The sequence below is a fragment of the Spea bombifrons genome, chromosome 3 (genome assembly GCF_027358695.1).
Source record: "Spea bombifrons isolate aSpeBom1 chromosome 3, aSpeBom1.2.pri, whole genome shotgun sequence".
Taxonomy (NCBI): Eukaryota; Metazoa; Chordata; class Amphibia; order Anura; family Pelobatidae; genus Spea; species Spea bombifrons.
The window spans coordinates 120025355-120042134 of NC_071089.1; the positions used below are offsets into that span (position 1 = coordinate 120025355).

At 38.8% G+C, this 16780-nt stretch overlaps 1 protein-coding gene and 14 non-coding genes across 15 annotated transcripts in view; 1 reads left to right on the top strand and 14 right to left on the bottom strand.

Annotated features, from left to right (window-relative positions):
* LOC128482812 (uncharacterized) overlaps positions 1 to 16780 on the top strand; it is a 379467-nt gene that overhangs the window by 61796 nt on the left and 300891 nt on the right. The gene's annotated exons all lie outside the window — the stretch shown is intronic.
* TRNAK-CUU (transfer RNA lysine (anticodon CUU)) lies at positions 333 to 405 on the bottom strand. The gene has a single exon. It is a non-coding gene; the product is annotated as a tRNA-Lys (tRNA).
* Positions 684 to 756, bottom strand: TRNAK-CUU (transfer RNA lysine (anticodon CUU)). The gene has a single exon. It is a non-coding gene; the product is annotated as a tRNA-Lys (tRNA).
* On the bottom strand, positions 1183 to 1255 carry TRNAK-CUU (transfer RNA lysine (anticodon CUU)). The gene has a single exon. It is a non-coding gene; the product is annotated as a tRNA-Lys (tRNA).
* Positions 1358 to 1430, bottom strand: TRNAK-CUU (transfer RNA lysine (anticodon CUU)). Its single transcript has one exon. It is a non-coding gene; the product is annotated as a tRNA-Lys (tRNA).
* On the bottom strand, positions 2709 to 2781 carry TRNAK-CUU (transfer RNA lysine (anticodon CUU)). Its single transcript has one exon. It is a non-coding gene; the product is annotated as a tRNA-Lys (tRNA).
* On the bottom strand, positions 2884 to 2956 carry TRNAK-CUU (transfer RNA lysine (anticodon CUU)). Its single transcript has one exon. It is a non-coding gene; the product is annotated as a tRNA-Lys (tRNA).
* On the bottom strand, positions 3235 to 3307 carry TRNAK-CUU (transfer RNA lysine (anticodon CUU)). Its single transcript has one exon. It is a non-coding gene; the product is annotated as a tRNA-Lys (tRNA).
* Positions 3734 to 3806, bottom strand: TRNAK-CUU (transfer RNA lysine (anticodon CUU)). Its single transcript has one exon. It is a non-coding gene; the product is annotated as a tRNA-Lys (tRNA).
* Positions 3909 to 3981, bottom strand: TRNAK-CUU (transfer RNA lysine (anticodon CUU)). Its single transcript has one exon. It is a non-coding gene; the product is annotated as a tRNA-Lys (tRNA).
* On the bottom strand, positions 5084 to 5156 carry TRNAK-CUU (transfer RNA lysine (anticodon CUU)). Its single transcript has one exon. It is a non-coding gene; the product is annotated as a tRNA-Lys (tRNA).
* Positions 5259 to 5331, bottom strand: TRNAK-CUU (transfer RNA lysine (anticodon CUU)). Its single transcript has one exon. It is a non-coding gene; the product is annotated as a tRNA-Lys (tRNA).
* On the bottom strand, positions 5760 to 5832 carry TRNAK-CUU (transfer RNA lysine (anticodon CUU)). Its single transcript has one exon. It is a non-coding gene; the product is annotated as a tRNA-Lys (tRNA).
* On the bottom strand, positions 6610 to 6682 carry TRNAK-CUU (transfer RNA lysine (anticodon CUU)). The gene has a single exon. It is a non-coding gene; the product is annotated as a tRNA-Lys (tRNA).
* On the bottom strand, positions 6785 to 6857 carry TRNAK-CUU (transfer RNA lysine (anticodon CUU)). The gene has a single exon. It is a non-coding gene; the product is annotated as a tRNA-Lys (tRNA).

Sequence of the window (16780 nt, forward strand, 5' to 3'; positions counted from 1 at the left end):
GATGGTCACCAGCTCCATTTGACATAGAAGAAAGAAGTCAAAAGCTTTATCAAAGAAGGGAAAAATCTTTTGTCATATTATTTCCCCTAGGCTCTGTCATCTGAAGGTTTAATCTTAGGCCCACCAGCAAACATCAGAAAAAGCTGGCATGAAATCTGCCTATGACACCTGCGAAGCTCATAAGTAGTGCAATGGATGCTGTATAAATAAATCCTAATTTGAAGCTGAACGCCTTTGGCTTTTTCATATTATCAGTCTTATTGGTGTTGGGAGGAATACGGGCGTAGGCTGTGAACTGCAATTTTCAAAGGTTGACATAAATGCTATATCTTCGCCCAACGCGGGGATCGAACCCACGACCCTGAGATTAAGAGTCTCATGCTCTACCGACTGAGCTAGCCGGGCTGTGATCTTGCACGTTCCCCACAAAATCGGGGCTACTATCACTTGTTGCACTCAGCAGTATTTCAGGAACTTTTAGAGAAATTGCCATAAAAACCACATCTTTGCCCAATGTGGGGCTCGAACCCACGACCCTGAGATTAAGAGTCTCATGTTCTACCGACTGGGCTAGCCGGGCTGTGTCATCTGCATGTCACCCACAGAATCGGGGCTACTATCACTTGTTGCACTCAGCAGTATCTCAGGAACTTTTAGAGAAATTGCCATAAAAACCACATCTTCGCCCAACGTGGGGCTCGAACCCACGACCCTGAGATTAAGAGTCTCATGCTCTACCGACTGAGCTAGCCAGGCTGCGATATCTGGGTTACCCACAGAATCGGGGCTACTATCACTTGTTGCACTCAGCGCTATCTTAGGAACGTTTAGAGAAATTGCCAGGACTCGAGATGGTCACCAGTTCCATTTGACATAGAAGAAAGAAGTCAAAAGCTTTATCAAAGAAGGGAAAAATCTTTTGTCATATTATTTCCCCTAGGCTCTGTCATCTGAAGGTTTAAGCTTAGGCCCACCAGCAAACATCAGAAAAAGCTGGCATGAAATCTGCCTATGACACCTGCCAAGCTCATAAGTAGTGCAATGGATGCTGTATAAATACATCCTAATTTGAAGCTGAACGCCTTTGGCTTTTTCATATTATCACTCTTATTGGTGTTGGGAGGAATACGGGCGTAGGCTGTGAACTGCAATTTTCAAAGGTTGACAAAAAAAGTTTATCTTCGCCCAACGTGGGGCTCGAACCCACGACCCTGAGATTAAGAGTCTCATGCTCTACCGACTGAGCTAGCCGGGCTGTGATCTTGCATGTTCCCCACAAAATCAGGGCTACTATCACTTGTTGCACTCAGCAGTATCTCGGGAACTTTTAGAGAAATTGCCATAAAAACCACATCTTCGCCCAACGTGGGGCTCGAACCCACGACCCTGAGATTAAGAGTCTCATGCTCTACCGACTGAGCTAGCCGGGCTGTGACATCTGTGTCAACTCCACAGAATCGGGGCTACTATCACTTGTTGCACTCAGCGCTATCTTAGGAACGTTTAGAGAAATTGCCAGGACTCGAGATGGTCACCAGCTCCATTTGACATAGAAGAAAGAAGTCAAAAGCTTTATCAAAGAAGGGAAAAATCTTTTGTCATATTATTTCCCCTAGGCTCTGTCATCTGAAGGTTTAATCTTAGGCCCACCAGCAAACATCAGAAAAAGCTGGCATGAAATCTGCCTATGACACCTGCGAAGCTCATAAGTAGTGCAATGGATGCTGTATAAATACATCCTAATTTGAAGCTGAACGCCTTTGGCTTTTTCATATTATCAGTCTTATTGGTGTTGGGAGGAATACGGGCGTAGGCTGTGAACTGCAATTTTCAAAGGTTGACATAAATGCTATATCTTCGCCCAACGTGGGGATCGAACCCATGACCCTGAGATTAAGAGTCTCATGCTCTACCGACTGAGCTAGCCGGGCTGTGATCTTGCACGTTACCCACAAAATCGGGGCTACTATCACTTGTTGCACTCAGCAGTATTTCAGGAACTTTTAGAGAAATTGCCATAAAAACCACATCTTCGCCCAATGTGGGGCTCGAACCCACGACCCTGAGATTAAGAGTCTCATGTTCTACCGACTGAGCTAGCCGGGCTGTGACATCTGCATGTCACCCACAGAATCGGGGCTACTATCACTTGTTGCACGCAGCAGTATCTCAGGAACTTTTAGAGAAATTGCCATAAAAACCACATCTTCGCCCATCGTGGGGCTCGAACCCACGACCCTGAGATTAAGAGTCTCATGCTCTACCGACTGAGCTAGCCAGGCTGCGATATCTGGGTTGCCCACAGAATCGGGGCTACTATCACTTGTTGCACTCAGCGCTATCTTAGGAACGTTTAGAGAAATTGCCAGGACTCGAGATGGTCACCAGTTCCATTTGACATAGAAGAAAGAAGTCAAAAGCTTTATCAAAGAAGGGAAAAATCTTTTGTCATATTATTTCCCCTAGGCTCTGTCATCTGAAGGTTTAAGCTTAGGCCCACCAGCAAACATCAGAAAAAGCTGGCATGAAATCTGCCTATGACACCTGCCAAGCTCATAAGTAGTGCAATGGATGCTGTATAAATACATCCTAATTTGAAGCTGAACGCCTTTGGCTTTTTCATATTATCACTCTTATTGGTGTTGGGAGGAATACGGGCGTAGGCTGTGAACTGCAATTTTCAAAGGTTGACAAAAAAAGTTTATCTTCGCCCAACGTGGGGCTCGAACCCACGACCCTGAGATTAAGAGTCTCATGCTCTACCGACTGAGCTAGCCGGGCTGTGATCTTGCATGTTCCCCACAAAATCGGGGCTACTATCACTTGTTGCACTCAGCAGTATCTCGGGAACTTTTAGAGAAATTGCCATAAAAACCACATCTTCGCCCAACGTGGGGCTCGAACCCACGACCCTGAGATTAAGAGTCTCATGCTCTACCGACTGAGCTAGCCGGGCTGTGATCTTGCATGTTCCCCACAAAATCGGGGCTACTATCACTTGTTGCACTCAGCAGTATTTCAGGAACTTTTAGAGAAATTGCCATAAAAACCACATCTTCGCCCAATGTGGGGCTCGAACCCACGACCCTGAGATTAAGAGTCTCATGTTCTACCGACTGAGCTAGCCGGGCTGTGACATCTGCATGTCACCCACAGAATCGGGGCTACTATCACTTGTTGCACTCAACAGTATCTCAGGAACTTTTAGAGAAATTGCCATAAAAACCACATCTTCGCCCAACGTGGGGCTCGAACCCACGACCCTGAGATTAAGAGTCTCATGCTCTACCGACTGAGCTAGCCAGGCTGCGATATCTGGGTTGCCCACAGAATCGGGGCTACTATCACTTGTTGCACTCAGCGCTATCTTAGGAACGTTTAGAGAAATTGCCAGGACTCGAGATGGTCACCAGTTCCATTTGACATAGAAGAAAGAAGTCAAAAGCTTTATCAAAGAAGGGAAAAATCTTTTGTCATATTATTTCCCCTAGGCTCTGTCATCTGAAGGTTTAAGCTTAGGCCCACCAGCAAACATCAGAAAAAGCTGGCATGAAATCTGCCTATGACACCTGCCAAGCTCATAAGTAGTGCAATGGATGCTGTATAAATACATCCTAATTTGAAGCTGAACGCCTTTGGCTTTTTCATATTATCACTCTTATTGGTGTTGGGAGGAATACGGGCGTAGGCTGTGAACTGCAATTTTCAAAGGTTGACAAAAAAAGTTTATCTTCGCCCAACGTGGGGCTCGAACCCACGACCCTGAGATTAAGAGTCTCATGCTCTACCGACTGAGCTAGCCGGGCTGTGATCTTGCATGTTCCCCACAAAATCGGGGCTACTATCACTTGTTGCACTCAGCAGTATCTCGGGAACTTTTAGAGAAATTGCCATAAAAACCACATCTTCGCCCAACGTGGGGCTCGAACCCACGACCCTGAGATTAAGAGTCTCATGCTCTACCGACTGAGCTAGCCGGGCTGTGACATCTGTGTTGACTCCACAGAATCGGGGCTACTATCACTTGTTGCACTCAGCGCTATCTTAGGAACGTTTAGAGAAATTGCCAGGACTCGAGATGGTCACCAGCTCCATTTGACATAGAAGAAAGAAGTCAAAAGCTTTATCAAAGAAGGGAAAAATCTTTTGTCATATTATTTCCCCTAGGCTCTGTCATCTGAAGGTTTAATCTTAGGCCCACCAGCAAACATCAGAAAAAGCTGGCATGAAATCTGCCTATGACACCTGCGAAGCTCATAAGTAGTGCAATGGATGCTGTATAAATACATCCTAATTTGAAGCTGAACGCCTTTGGCTTTTTCATATTATCAGTCTTATTGGTGTTGGGAGGAATACGGGCGTAGGCTGTGAACTGCAATTTTCAAAGGTTGACATAAAAGCTATATCTTCGCCTAACGTGGGGCTCGAACCCACGACCCTGCGATTAAGAGTCTCATGCTCTACCGACTGAGCTAGCCGGGCTGTGATCTTGCAAGTTCCCCACAAAATCGGGGCTACTATCACTTGTTGCACTCAGCAGTATTTCAGGAACTTTTAGAGAAATTGCCATAAAAACCACATCTTCGCCCAATGTGGGGCTCGAACCCACGACCCTGAGATTAAGAGTCTCATGCTCTACCGACTGAGCTAGCCAGGCTGCGATATCTGGGTTGCCCACAGAATCGGGGCTACTATCACTTGTTGCACTCAGCGCTATCTTAGGAACGTTTAGAGAAATTGCCAGGACTCGAGATGGTCACCAGTTCCATTTGACATAGAAGAAAGAAGTCAAAAGCTTTATCAAAGAAGGGAAAAATCTTTTGTCATATTATTTCCCCTAGGCTCTGTCATCTGAAGGTTTAAGCTTAGGCCCACCAGCAAACATCAGAAAAAGCTGGCATGAAATCTGCCTATGACACCTGCCAAGCTCATAAGTAGTGCAATGGATGCTGTATAAATACATCCTAATTTGAAGCTGAACGCCTTTGGCTTTTTCATATTATCACTCTTATTGGTGTTGGGAGGAATACGGGCGTAGGCTGTGAACTGCAATTTTCAAAGGTTGACAAAAAAAGTTTATCTTCGCCCAACGTGGGGCTTGAACCCACGACCCTGAGATTAAGAGTCTCATGCTCTACCGACTGAGCTAGCCGGGCTGTGATCTTGCATGTTCCCCACAAAATCGGGGCTACTATCACTTGTTGCACTCAGCAGTATCTCGGGAACTTTTAGAGAAATTGCCATAAAAACCACATCTTCGCCCAACGTGGGGCTCGAACCCACGACCCTGAGATTAAGAGTCTCATGCTCTACCGACTGAGCTAGCCGGGCTGTGACATCTGCGTCGACTCCACAGAATCGGGGCTACTATCACTTGTTGCACTCAGCGCTATCTTAGGAACGTTTAGAGAAATTGCCAGGACTCGAGATGGTCACCAGCTCCATTTGACATAGAAGAAAGAAGTCAAAAGCTTTATCAAAGAAGGGAAAAATCTTTTGTCATATTATTTCCCCTAGGCTCTGTCATCTGAAGGTTTAATCTTAGGCCCACCAGCAAACATCAGAAAAAGCTGGCATAAAATCTGCCTATGACACCTGCGAAGCTCATAAGTACTGCAATGGATGCTGTGTAAATACATCCTAATTTGAAGCTGAACGCCTTTGGCTTTTTCATATTATCAGTCTTATTGGTGTTGGGAGGAATACGGGCGTAGGCTGTGAACTGCAATTTTCAAAGGTTGACATAAATGCTATATCTTCGCCCAACGTGGGGATCGAACCCACGACCCTGAGATTAAGAGTCTCATGCTCTACCGACTGAGCTAGCCGGGCTGTGATCTTGCACGTTACCCACAAAATCGGGGCTACTATCACTTGTTGCACTCAGCAGTATTTCAGGAACTTTTAGAGAAATTGCCATAAAAACCACATCTTCGCCCAATGTGGGGCTCGAACAGACGACCCTGAGATTAAAAGTCTCATGTTCTACCGACTGAGCTAGCCGGGCTGTGACATCTGCATGTCACCCACAGAATCGGGGCTACTATCACTTGTTGCACTCAGCAGTATCTCAGGAACTTTTAGAGAAATTGCCATAAAAACCACATCTTCGCCCAACGTGGGGCTCAAACCCACGACCCTGAGATTAAGAGTCTCATGCTCTACCGACTGAGCTAGCCAGGCTGCGATATCTGGGTTGCCCACAGAATCGGGGCTACTATCACTTGTTGCACTCAGCGCTATCTTAGGAACGTTTAGAGAAATTGCCAGGACTCGAGATGGTCACCAGTTCCATTTGACATAGAAGAAAGAAGTCAAAAGCTTTATCAAAGAAGGGAAAAATCTTTTGTCATATTATTTCCCCTAGGCTCTGTCATCTGAAGGTTTAAGCTTAGGCCCACCAGCAAACATCAGAAAAAGCTGGCATGAAATCTGCCTATGACACCTGCCAAGCTCATAAGTAGTGCAATGGATGCTGTATAAATACATCCTAATTTGAAGCTGAACGCCTTTGGCTTTTTCATATTATCACTCTTATTGGTGTTGGGAGGAATACGGGCGTAGGCTGTGAACTGCAATTTTCAAAGGTTGACAAAAAAAGTTTATCTTCGCCCAACGTGGGGCTCGAACCCACGACCCTGAGATTAAGAGTCTCATGCTCTACCGACTGAGCTAGCCGGGCTGTGATGTTGCATGTTCCCCACAAAATCGGGGCTACTATCACTTGTTGCACTCAGCAGTATCTAGGGAACTTTTAGAGAAATTGCCATAAAAACCACATCTTCGCCCAACGTGGGGCTCGAACCCACGACCCTGAGATTAAGAGTCTCATGCTCTACCGACTGAGCTAGCCGGGCTGTGACATCTGTGTTGACTCCACAGAATCGGGGCTACTATCACTTGTTGCACTCAGCGCTATCTTAGGAACGTTTAGAGAAATTGCCAGGACTCGAGATGGTCACCAGTTCCATTTGACATAGAAGAAAGAAGTCAAAAGCTTTATCAAAGAAGGGAAAAATCTTTTGTCATATTATTTCCCCTAGGCTCTGTCATCTGAAGGTTTAAGCTTAGGCCCACCAGTAAACATCAGAAAAAGCTGGCATGAAATCTGCCTATGACACCTGCCAAGCTCATAAGTAGTGCAATGGATGCTGTATAAATACATCCTAATTTGAAGCTGAACGCCTTTGGCTTTTTCATATTATCACTCTTATTGGTGTTGGGAGGAATACCGGCGTAGGCTGTGAACTGCAATTTTCAAAGGTTGACATAAAAGCTGTATCTTCGCCCAACGTGGGGTTCGAACCCAAGACCCTGAGATTAAGAGTCTCACGCTCTACCGACTGAGCTAGCCGGGCTGTGATCTTGCATGTTCCCCACAAAATCGGGGCTACTATCACTTGTTGCACTCAGCAGTATCTCAGGAACTTTTAGAGAAATTGCCATAAAAACCACATCTTCGCCCAATGTGGGGCTCGAACCCACGACCCTGAGATTAAGAGTGTCATGTTCTACCGACTGAGCTAGCCGGGCTGTGACATCTGCATTTTACCCACAGAATCGGGGCTACTATCACTTGTTGCACTCAGCAGTATCTCAGGAACTTTTAGAGAAATTGCCATAAAAACCACATCTTCGCCCAACGTGGGGCTCGAACCCACGATCCAGACATTAAGAGTCTCATGCTCTACCGACTGAGCTAGCCAGGCTGTGATATCTGCGTGTTGCCCACAGAATCGGGGCTACTATCACTTGTTGCACTCAGCAGTATCTCAGGAACTTTTAGAGAAATTGCCAGGACTCGAGATGGTCACCAGTTCCATTTGACATAGAAGAATGAAGCCAAAAGCATTATCAAAGAAGGGAAAAATCTTTTGTCATATTATTTCCCCTAGGCTCTGTCATCTGAAGGTTTAAGTTTAGGCCCACCAGTAAACATCAAAAAAATCTGGCATGGAATTAGCAGGCTTCATTGACGCTTGGTTGTGACGTAGAACGTTGCACGCGTCGCGCTATGCGTGCTGGGTAATACGCCTGCGGCTGGTGCCAACCGCTGGAGACACATGAAGACGCTCGGTTTTCCCGGGTAATGGTGTAGCTGCCGAGATGAAAATCTAGCGGTTCTGAGCCTCAGAACTGCCTCAGGAGAGCGGACTGTTCCAGAACAGTGGACCTAGCCTGGGGGATCAACCTGGTATTTGCCGTTCACTTACCTATACAACTCGGCTCACTTCCTGCATATCGTTATCTGCTTGGAAGAAAGGAGCAGGACATATGGCGTTTTACTGCTGAACAGGAAACTTTGATGCAGAGATATATGGATATATTCCTCGACCACGATTACAACTATGACTCTGCTCTGCTCTGCACCGTCCGGCTCTCAATGCAAGATAAGTGACGTTTCTAATATAAATATATTATTATTAGCCGAGATCCAAAGAAACTTTTGGAAGTATTAACATACTGCACTACTAACATACTGCACTACGCCATTACCTGGAGACATATATACCTATAAATATCCGGAGGCTTAAATTTATGAGGTCCCTGGAAATTTCACTGTTCATCACGGAATATTCTGTTTTCACTGAACTGTTGCAAACTTTTTTATTTATTTTTTTTAAATATTCTCGGACTTAATATGAAATAATATGAATTAAAGCGAAACAAATTAAATAAAGGACGAGAGGTACAAATTTTAGGAGACTAAGGAATATACGTGGAGGGTGTTAAGAAGTTAAGGAAAGAAAGGAGACAAAAGGGAAAAAAAGGGGAGAAAAAAAACAGTAAAAAAGAGAAACAAAAAAAAAAGGGAAAAAAACAGAAAAAAAAAAAACAGGGGAGAAACACCATATAAAAAACCAACGGCTACAAACGGATTTAGAACACTTGTATCTAAAACACTAAGATGCCACCAAAAAAAGATAAAGATAAAGACAGAGAAAGGGACAGAGAAAAGGACAGAAGATTGAGTCACGAAAAATCTAAAGTTCTAACTACATATTACTCTCCCAAAACGATTCTCACTACACCTATATCCAAACATCCCTCAAAAGACTCCTCGGATATATCAGTTGACTCCTCTCTTGACACCTATTCCGAATTGCCACAAACTGAATTAATTAATCCAATCAAGATCAACAATATAAGTGACTTATACTCTAAACTTACTATCGAGATGAAAACTAATACAATCTCTCTGAAACAAGACATTGCATTAATTTCAGAAAAACTTATCTCACAATCAAACTTAATCCAGGCACTGCAGGATGAACTAGAGAACCTTAGAATGGAGAACAGTGATCTCAGATCTAATTATCAAGCTATAGAAATGAAACTAACACTCTTGGAAGATAGATCTAGACGGAAACATTTGCGGATACGGGGGATACCTGAAGAAACCAGTAATTTGGAGAAATATTTACAGGATCTTCTATCAACTTTTATTAAAGAAGACAGTCTAGGCCATTTTTTGCTGGAAAACTTTCATAGACTTCCTAAACCAAAAGATCTGATCACCAGCACCCCAAGGGATGTAATAGTCCGTTTCAACAATCTATATATCAAGAATCTCTTCACCACACAATTTAACAAAAATTCTGCACAAAGTGTGCAATATAAAGCTCTGAAACTTCTTCCTGATTTTTCAATGGCAACACGAAAGTTTATAAGTCAATTTTTTGAGGGCACTAAGAAACTCCGTGACCTGAACATTAAATATAAATGGGGATTACCCCTTAAGCTGATTATATATAACGAGGGAGAAACGCTAGTATTTAATAAACCTCCAGAACTTGAAGATTTTATATCTACATTTTCCCATAAGAAAAGTACCTTGGAGGGACGATGATGGCAGCTATTCCATTATGAATTGAACTTTTTATAAATAAGTATTTATTTAATTTATCTATTTTATTTATTTATTTTCTTTTTTTTTTTTCTGAATTTAGGACGCTTGTCACTTTAAATTAAGAGAACTGCCACATTATCTGCTGATTTGCACATTTTCAGTTATAATTGCACGTATTAGAAACACATTTGGAAAAACCTGAGGTTTCTCATCTTATATTGATTTTGACTAGCTAATATATTATGAATTGAATTGTACGTAGATATATTTATTTAAACTATTTATAATATCCATTTCTATAATATTTTTTATTTTTTTTCTTTGGATAGTTTTTTTTGTGTTTTTTTTTTTTTAGGACACTTGTCACTTTAAAATTATGTGTAGCTGTACACTATAAGAAGATTTGCACATTTTTTACCACTTTAAATTAAGAGAACTGCCACTTTAATTGCTGCTCTGTACATTCTTTTTATAATTGTATGTATTAGAAACACCTCAGGTTTTCCATTTTATATTGATTTTGATTATTTAACACATTATGAATTGAACTGTATGTAGATTTTCAAACGCTTGCTACTTTAAATTATTTAAGAGAATTTGTACAATACCTGTAGATTTGCACATTTTATACTATAAATGTACGTATTAGAAACACATAGGGAAAACTAGAAGTTCCTTAGGTTTCTATTAATAATGAATTTACCATAAAATAATGAAGTGGCAGTACACTAAATCTCGTTAGCACTTTATACTTGCTTATTTGCACTTAATTACTATTTATAATAATATTAGTACTTTACATCTGTTTACTTGCACTTAATTACTATTCATAATAATGTATCTATTTGATGAAATAATTTATTGATTATTATTACCATTGATTAATATTATTAATAATGAAAATATTATATAATAATCAAATTGTGGTACATTATACGCTTTAGACACTTTATTTTTGTTTATTGTACTTAACTTCACTTACAATGATTAATGTCTAAATTTATTAATAATGAAAGTATTATATAATAGTGAAATGGCGGTACACGAAATGCTTCGAGCACTTTATTTTGTCCACTTGCACTTTATTATAACTTAATAATTAAAAAAGAATAAGCCTGAGGAAATATTAATGAATTTACCATTTAGTAATGAAGTGGCAGCATACTAAAACTTGTTAGCATATTTGCACTAAACTACTATCTATAATAATGTTATTTATTTATTAAATTTATATTTAATTTTGTAATAATTTACTTATTAACAAAAATTTATTTATTATTGATTCTCATTAATATTATTAATAATGACTTTATTAAACAACAAAGTAAGGGTTGCACATTAAATTTCTTTAGCACTTTACACTTGTTTATTTGCACTTAATTATTAATTAAAATAATGTATTTATTTGATGAAATAATTTATTTATTATTACTACTACTGATAAATTAACTTTATTAATAACGAAAGCATTATATAATAATAAAATTGTGGTATATTAAATATTTTGAATAATATATTTTTGCTTATTTGCACTTAATTATCATATACAACAATTAATGATTAATTTTATTAACAATCTAAGCATTATATAATAATGAAATGGTGGTACACTAAATGCTTCTAGCACCTTACTTATGTCTATTTGCACTTAATTATTACTTATAATAATCAAAAAATAATAAATTTATCACTTAGCAATGAAGTGGCAGTACATTAAATTTCTTTAGCACTTTATACTTCTCCATTTTAATTTAATTATTATTTATAATAATGTATTTTTTGGACGAAAAAATTTACTTATTAATATTTTTATTGATTGATTAATCTTAATAATAACGAGAGTGTCACTTAATAATGACGTTTTAGCATCATTTAGTATCTTGCTTCTGGTTATCCGTACTTAATATTATTCATAATAATCTATCTATTTATTTAATTTATACTTCTATTTTTATTAACTTATTTATTATTACTATTTTTACACTAAAACCGGATTTATAATATCTTGATGAAAATAGAAGTGTATTAATTAATTAATTAATATACTAAGATATAATTACATCATTTTAGTATATTGCACTAAATTATTGTTTAATAAATATTATTTATGAACTTATTTGGTTAAATTTACTCAAGATTTATTTATCTTTTACTACCTTATTTATTAATTAATATGGTCAAAAGACTTACCAAAGTTAAAGAAGCAGCAGTATATTAACTTATTAATATGACCAATGTAACTCATATGAAGCGGATCTAATGGTGCCTCGATATTATTTAAAATATATATATATATACGTTTTTTTTTTTTGTTTTTTTTTCCCTTCTTCGTTTATTTATCGTATAGCTCTCCTTAACGTCGGCACCTACGCATGAACTCGCCCAATCTAATGAAGGGGCAAAGGACGCATGCAAGATTTTCATGCGTAAATTGTATAAATGCTTTGTTTTCTGTTGTTTGTGTATGTTCTGACAGTGAATCAGAGTTGAGGAGGGAGGAAGAGGGTCCAATATTATTTTACATTTATGACACTTAAACTTGTTTCTATTAATTGCCAAGGTTTAAATTCCCCATACAAAAGAGGTTTCTTATACGATATGTTAATTAGAGAACAAATAGACATATGTTTTGTGCAAGAAACACATTGGAAAGAAGGAGTTTCCCATTATTGGACTTATAAGAAATACCGCATATTACGCATGCTAGTTTAAGAGGGGAAAAAAAAGAGGAGTTGCAATCTTGATAAACAAAAATATTAAGTTTGAACAGATATATATGGAATCTGACCATGAAGCTAGACACACAATTCTCCTTTGTAAATTGAATGACGTGACCTACACTCTAGTTAATATATATGCACCAAATATCTCTACAGTTACATTTTTGGATAAAACTTTTGAAAAAATTCATGCTATTTCAAAAGGCTTTTTAGTAATCGGAGGAGATATGAATTGTATATTAGACGTCAAACTGGATAAGAGTTTTATGCATGGTACATATCCAAGTTTAAAGTTGAAATCCTTAGCTAATTTATTTTCTTTGTGTCTTGCTCGTAATAATTTGTTCGATATCTGGAGACCGTATAATCCATCTGTGAAGGAGTTTACGTTTTATTCTGTTAGGCGCCACTCGTATTCTAGAATTGATATGTTTCTTTCAGACAACAAATCCTTAGAAATTTATGAGTCGCCTACTATAGGAAATTTGACTTGGTCCGATCACGCACCTATCTTCATAAAAATAATGAAGAATTTAAAATAAAATCTATTTGGAGGCTTAACGAATCTCTTCTGCTTTCAAGTGATTTTAAGGAACAACTTAGGAATCTGGCCAAAAATTTTATTGAGACCAACGATAATGGCACAGTCTCGCTTGCTACTCTATGGTGCGCCTTTAAATGCACCATGCGGGGCTATCTTATAAAACAGGGAGCACACATAAAGAAAATGAAAGGCGCGACTCTAACAGATTTATATATCAAGTTGGCACAATTAGAAGCTAATAATAAAATAAGACCTTCAAACCTCTTATATACAGATATAAAAGAAACTCAATGTAAGATTAAAGAGTGATTTACGGAGAACATCAATAAAAATCTTTTATTCCTTAAACAGGATTGGTATTACAGTAGTAATAGGGCCAGTAAGAATTTAACTAAAAAACTCAAAAATAAGTTAGCTAAAAGTAGAATTAATAAGATCATATATAACGGTAAAATTTGCCTATCCCCAAAATGAATTGGAGAAGCTTTTAAAGAATACTATAGCACGTTATATAATTTACCTATAGCTAATAAGGATAAAATACAGATAAGTTCATTTCTTAAAAATCTAAATTTACCTAAATTATCTAAAGAAAAGTTGGAAAATTTAAATCTACCTATTCAACTCTCTGAGATAAATACCATAATAAGGAACTTACCTAAATCTAAGGCTCCCGGTCCAGATGGATTTTCAGCTCCTTTTTATCAATTATTGGACCCTGTAATATCTCCATTATTATTGAAAGTATTTAGAGAAATTCCTTTGGGGAAGGAGTTTCCGTCGGAAATGCTACAAACCACAATAACCCCTATCCCAAAGACTGGGAAAGATCTGAGTAAGGTTTCAAACTATCGCCCTATTTCTCTTATAAATCTTGACATTAAAATTTTTTCAAAAATCTTAGCTAACAGATTAGCTGCTGTTATGCAGGACTTGATCCATTCAGACCAAACGGGCTTTATACTGGGTAGGAGTGGAAAAGATAATACCCGCAGGATACTAAATCTAATACACGAAATACACCTTAATAATACGCCGGCAGTCTTCTTCGCCTTAGATGCGGAGAAGGCTTTTGACCGGGTGAGTTGGCCCTTTTTGGAAGAAACTTTAAAAATGTTTGGCCTGAATGGACAATTTCTGGATAACATTATGGCACTGTATAAAAATCTGCAAGCTAAGATCTCAGGTTCAAATTTAAACTCGACTATTTTTCCTATCAATAATGGGACAAGACAAGGATGCCCTCTAGCTCCATTACTGTATGCTCTCTCCATCGAACCCCTTGCGACGATAATACGTAGGTCAGAAAAAATCTCTGGAATAACAACAGGTCCATATGAACATAAAATCTCTTTATACGCAGATGACATTCTCCTTACTTTATCTTTACCTGAAATATCACTTTCAGAGACATTGGAAAGTATTAAGGAATACGCAATATATTCTAATTATAAATTGAATTTAGACAAATCTCAGATCATTGACTTTAATATGGATTGAAAAAAACAAAAACTGTCTGCGCTTCTTACCCTAATAAAGTTGGCAACAAATATATAAACATAATATAAATGAGAGGTTTTGGTTATATGAATTGGCCAAAGCATAATTAAGCTTACCCGCCACGTCAAGGCGCACTCTCAATAGGGTGAGAACCGACTCTCACCTCCTACATAGTGGGCACACAAAGCAGTTTATACGACTACCAAAACCTTATTAATGTGTTGGGGGAGGTGCAATTAAACCTCCTCCCTATTAACCCCTGGACAGCAAGCTGCAACCAGACTGATGAGGAGCCAACAACCTCAAATATGTGCAAACAGGGAAAAGAAAAAATGTCGGTGCGCTAAGCTAGTCACAGGCTCAAATAATACAAGCATAATTAAGCTCACCCGCCACGTTTTTTCCCTGTTTGCACATATTTGAGGTTGTTGGCTCCTCATCATGTGACCATATGAAATTTAAAGTTGTTGAACTATTTAGGAACTTATTTGGATTTGACTTAACACTGTATCCTCAAACTTTCTTATTTCATATTGATATATCCCTGCAAAATAAATCAAATAGATATTTGGCCATTAATATTCTGGCCGCTATTAAAATCTGTATTGCAAGAAATTGGAAAATGGAACAAGTACCGTCATGGTCCCAAGTAATTACCCAGGTAAATTATCAATATAAAATGGAAAAACAATGTTATAGGATATATAGTAACATCCAAAACTATGAGGCAATCTGGCTTCCTTGGCAAAATATGATCTTGGAGACTCATTTAATATAATTGAGACTCCTTCTATTTTCTTTACCTTGGCAAATTATTATTATTAATTTTATCATTAGTAAATTAATGATATTCTCCCTTCCTCCCTCCTGCAGCTCTGGTTAAAATATTAGATTATGATAACTTCAATTCACTGTCATTTGTATGAGTATGTTGTATGTTAGATATTTTATCTTGTAAAATTTTATTCTCGAGACATAGAAATGGAAGATTATGTCTTGTTATATGTTTGTAATGGTCAAATTTTATATGTAATAAAATTTAAAAAAAAAAAAAGAAAAAGGAAAACATCCCGCTCGTCCCTGGGTGGGCTTGAACCACCAACCTTTCGGTTAACAGCCGAACGCGCTAAGCGATTGCGCCACAGAGACAACCACTTGTAACTCTTTTCAGAGAAGCAGTGAGGATTATGACTTTAAACCTTCAGCATTCCAGAGGGCTTAGTGACCATAGCAGAAGAATTGACAGTTGTATCTCAACTGTTTATACATTATTTCATGATGGTGAGAACTTGTACTCCTAAATTGTCTTTACGAATCTTGAAGAAGAGATTTGGAAAAAAAAGTCAGATATTCATGGTTTTTTATCATTTGGGAAGAAAGTGGCAAAAAGTTGGCACTTTCGAAGCTTGAAGAAGAGATTTGGAGAAAAAAAAGTCAGGAATTAATGTGTTTTATCATTTGTGAAGAAAGTGCCACGAAAAGCAGAGTGGCGCAGCGGAAGCGTGCTGGGCCCATAACCCAGAGGTCGATGGATCAAAACCATCCTCTGCTAGATGTCATTTTTACATAGGGTTAATAACTTCTGTCATTGATGATATTGCATGAAAATAGCATTCTCCCCTCGGACAAACAGCTTTACAGAAAGCAGAGTGGCGCAGCGGAAGCATGCTGGGCCCATAACCCAGAGGTCGATGGATCGAAACCATCCTCTGTTAAATGTCATTTTTACATACGGTTAATAACTTCTGTCATTAATGATATTGCATTAAAACAGCATTCTCCCCTCGGACAGACTGCTATAAGAAAAGCAGAGTGGTGCAGCAGAAGTGTGCTGCGCCCATAACCCAGAGGTCGATGGATCGAAACCATCCTCTGCTAAATGTCATTTTTACATAGGGTTAATAACTTCTGTCATTGATGATATTGCATTAAAACTGCATTCTCCCCTCGGACAAGTTGCCATATGAAAAGCAGAGTGGTGCAGCGGAAGCGTGCTGGCCCCATAACCCTGAGGTCGATGGATCGAAACCATCCTCTGCTAAATGTCATTTTTACATAGGGTTAATAACTTCTGTCATTGATGATATTGCATTAAAACAGCATTCTCCCCTCGGACCAACAGCTTTACAGAAAGCAGAGTGGCGCAGCGGAAGCATGCTGGGCCCA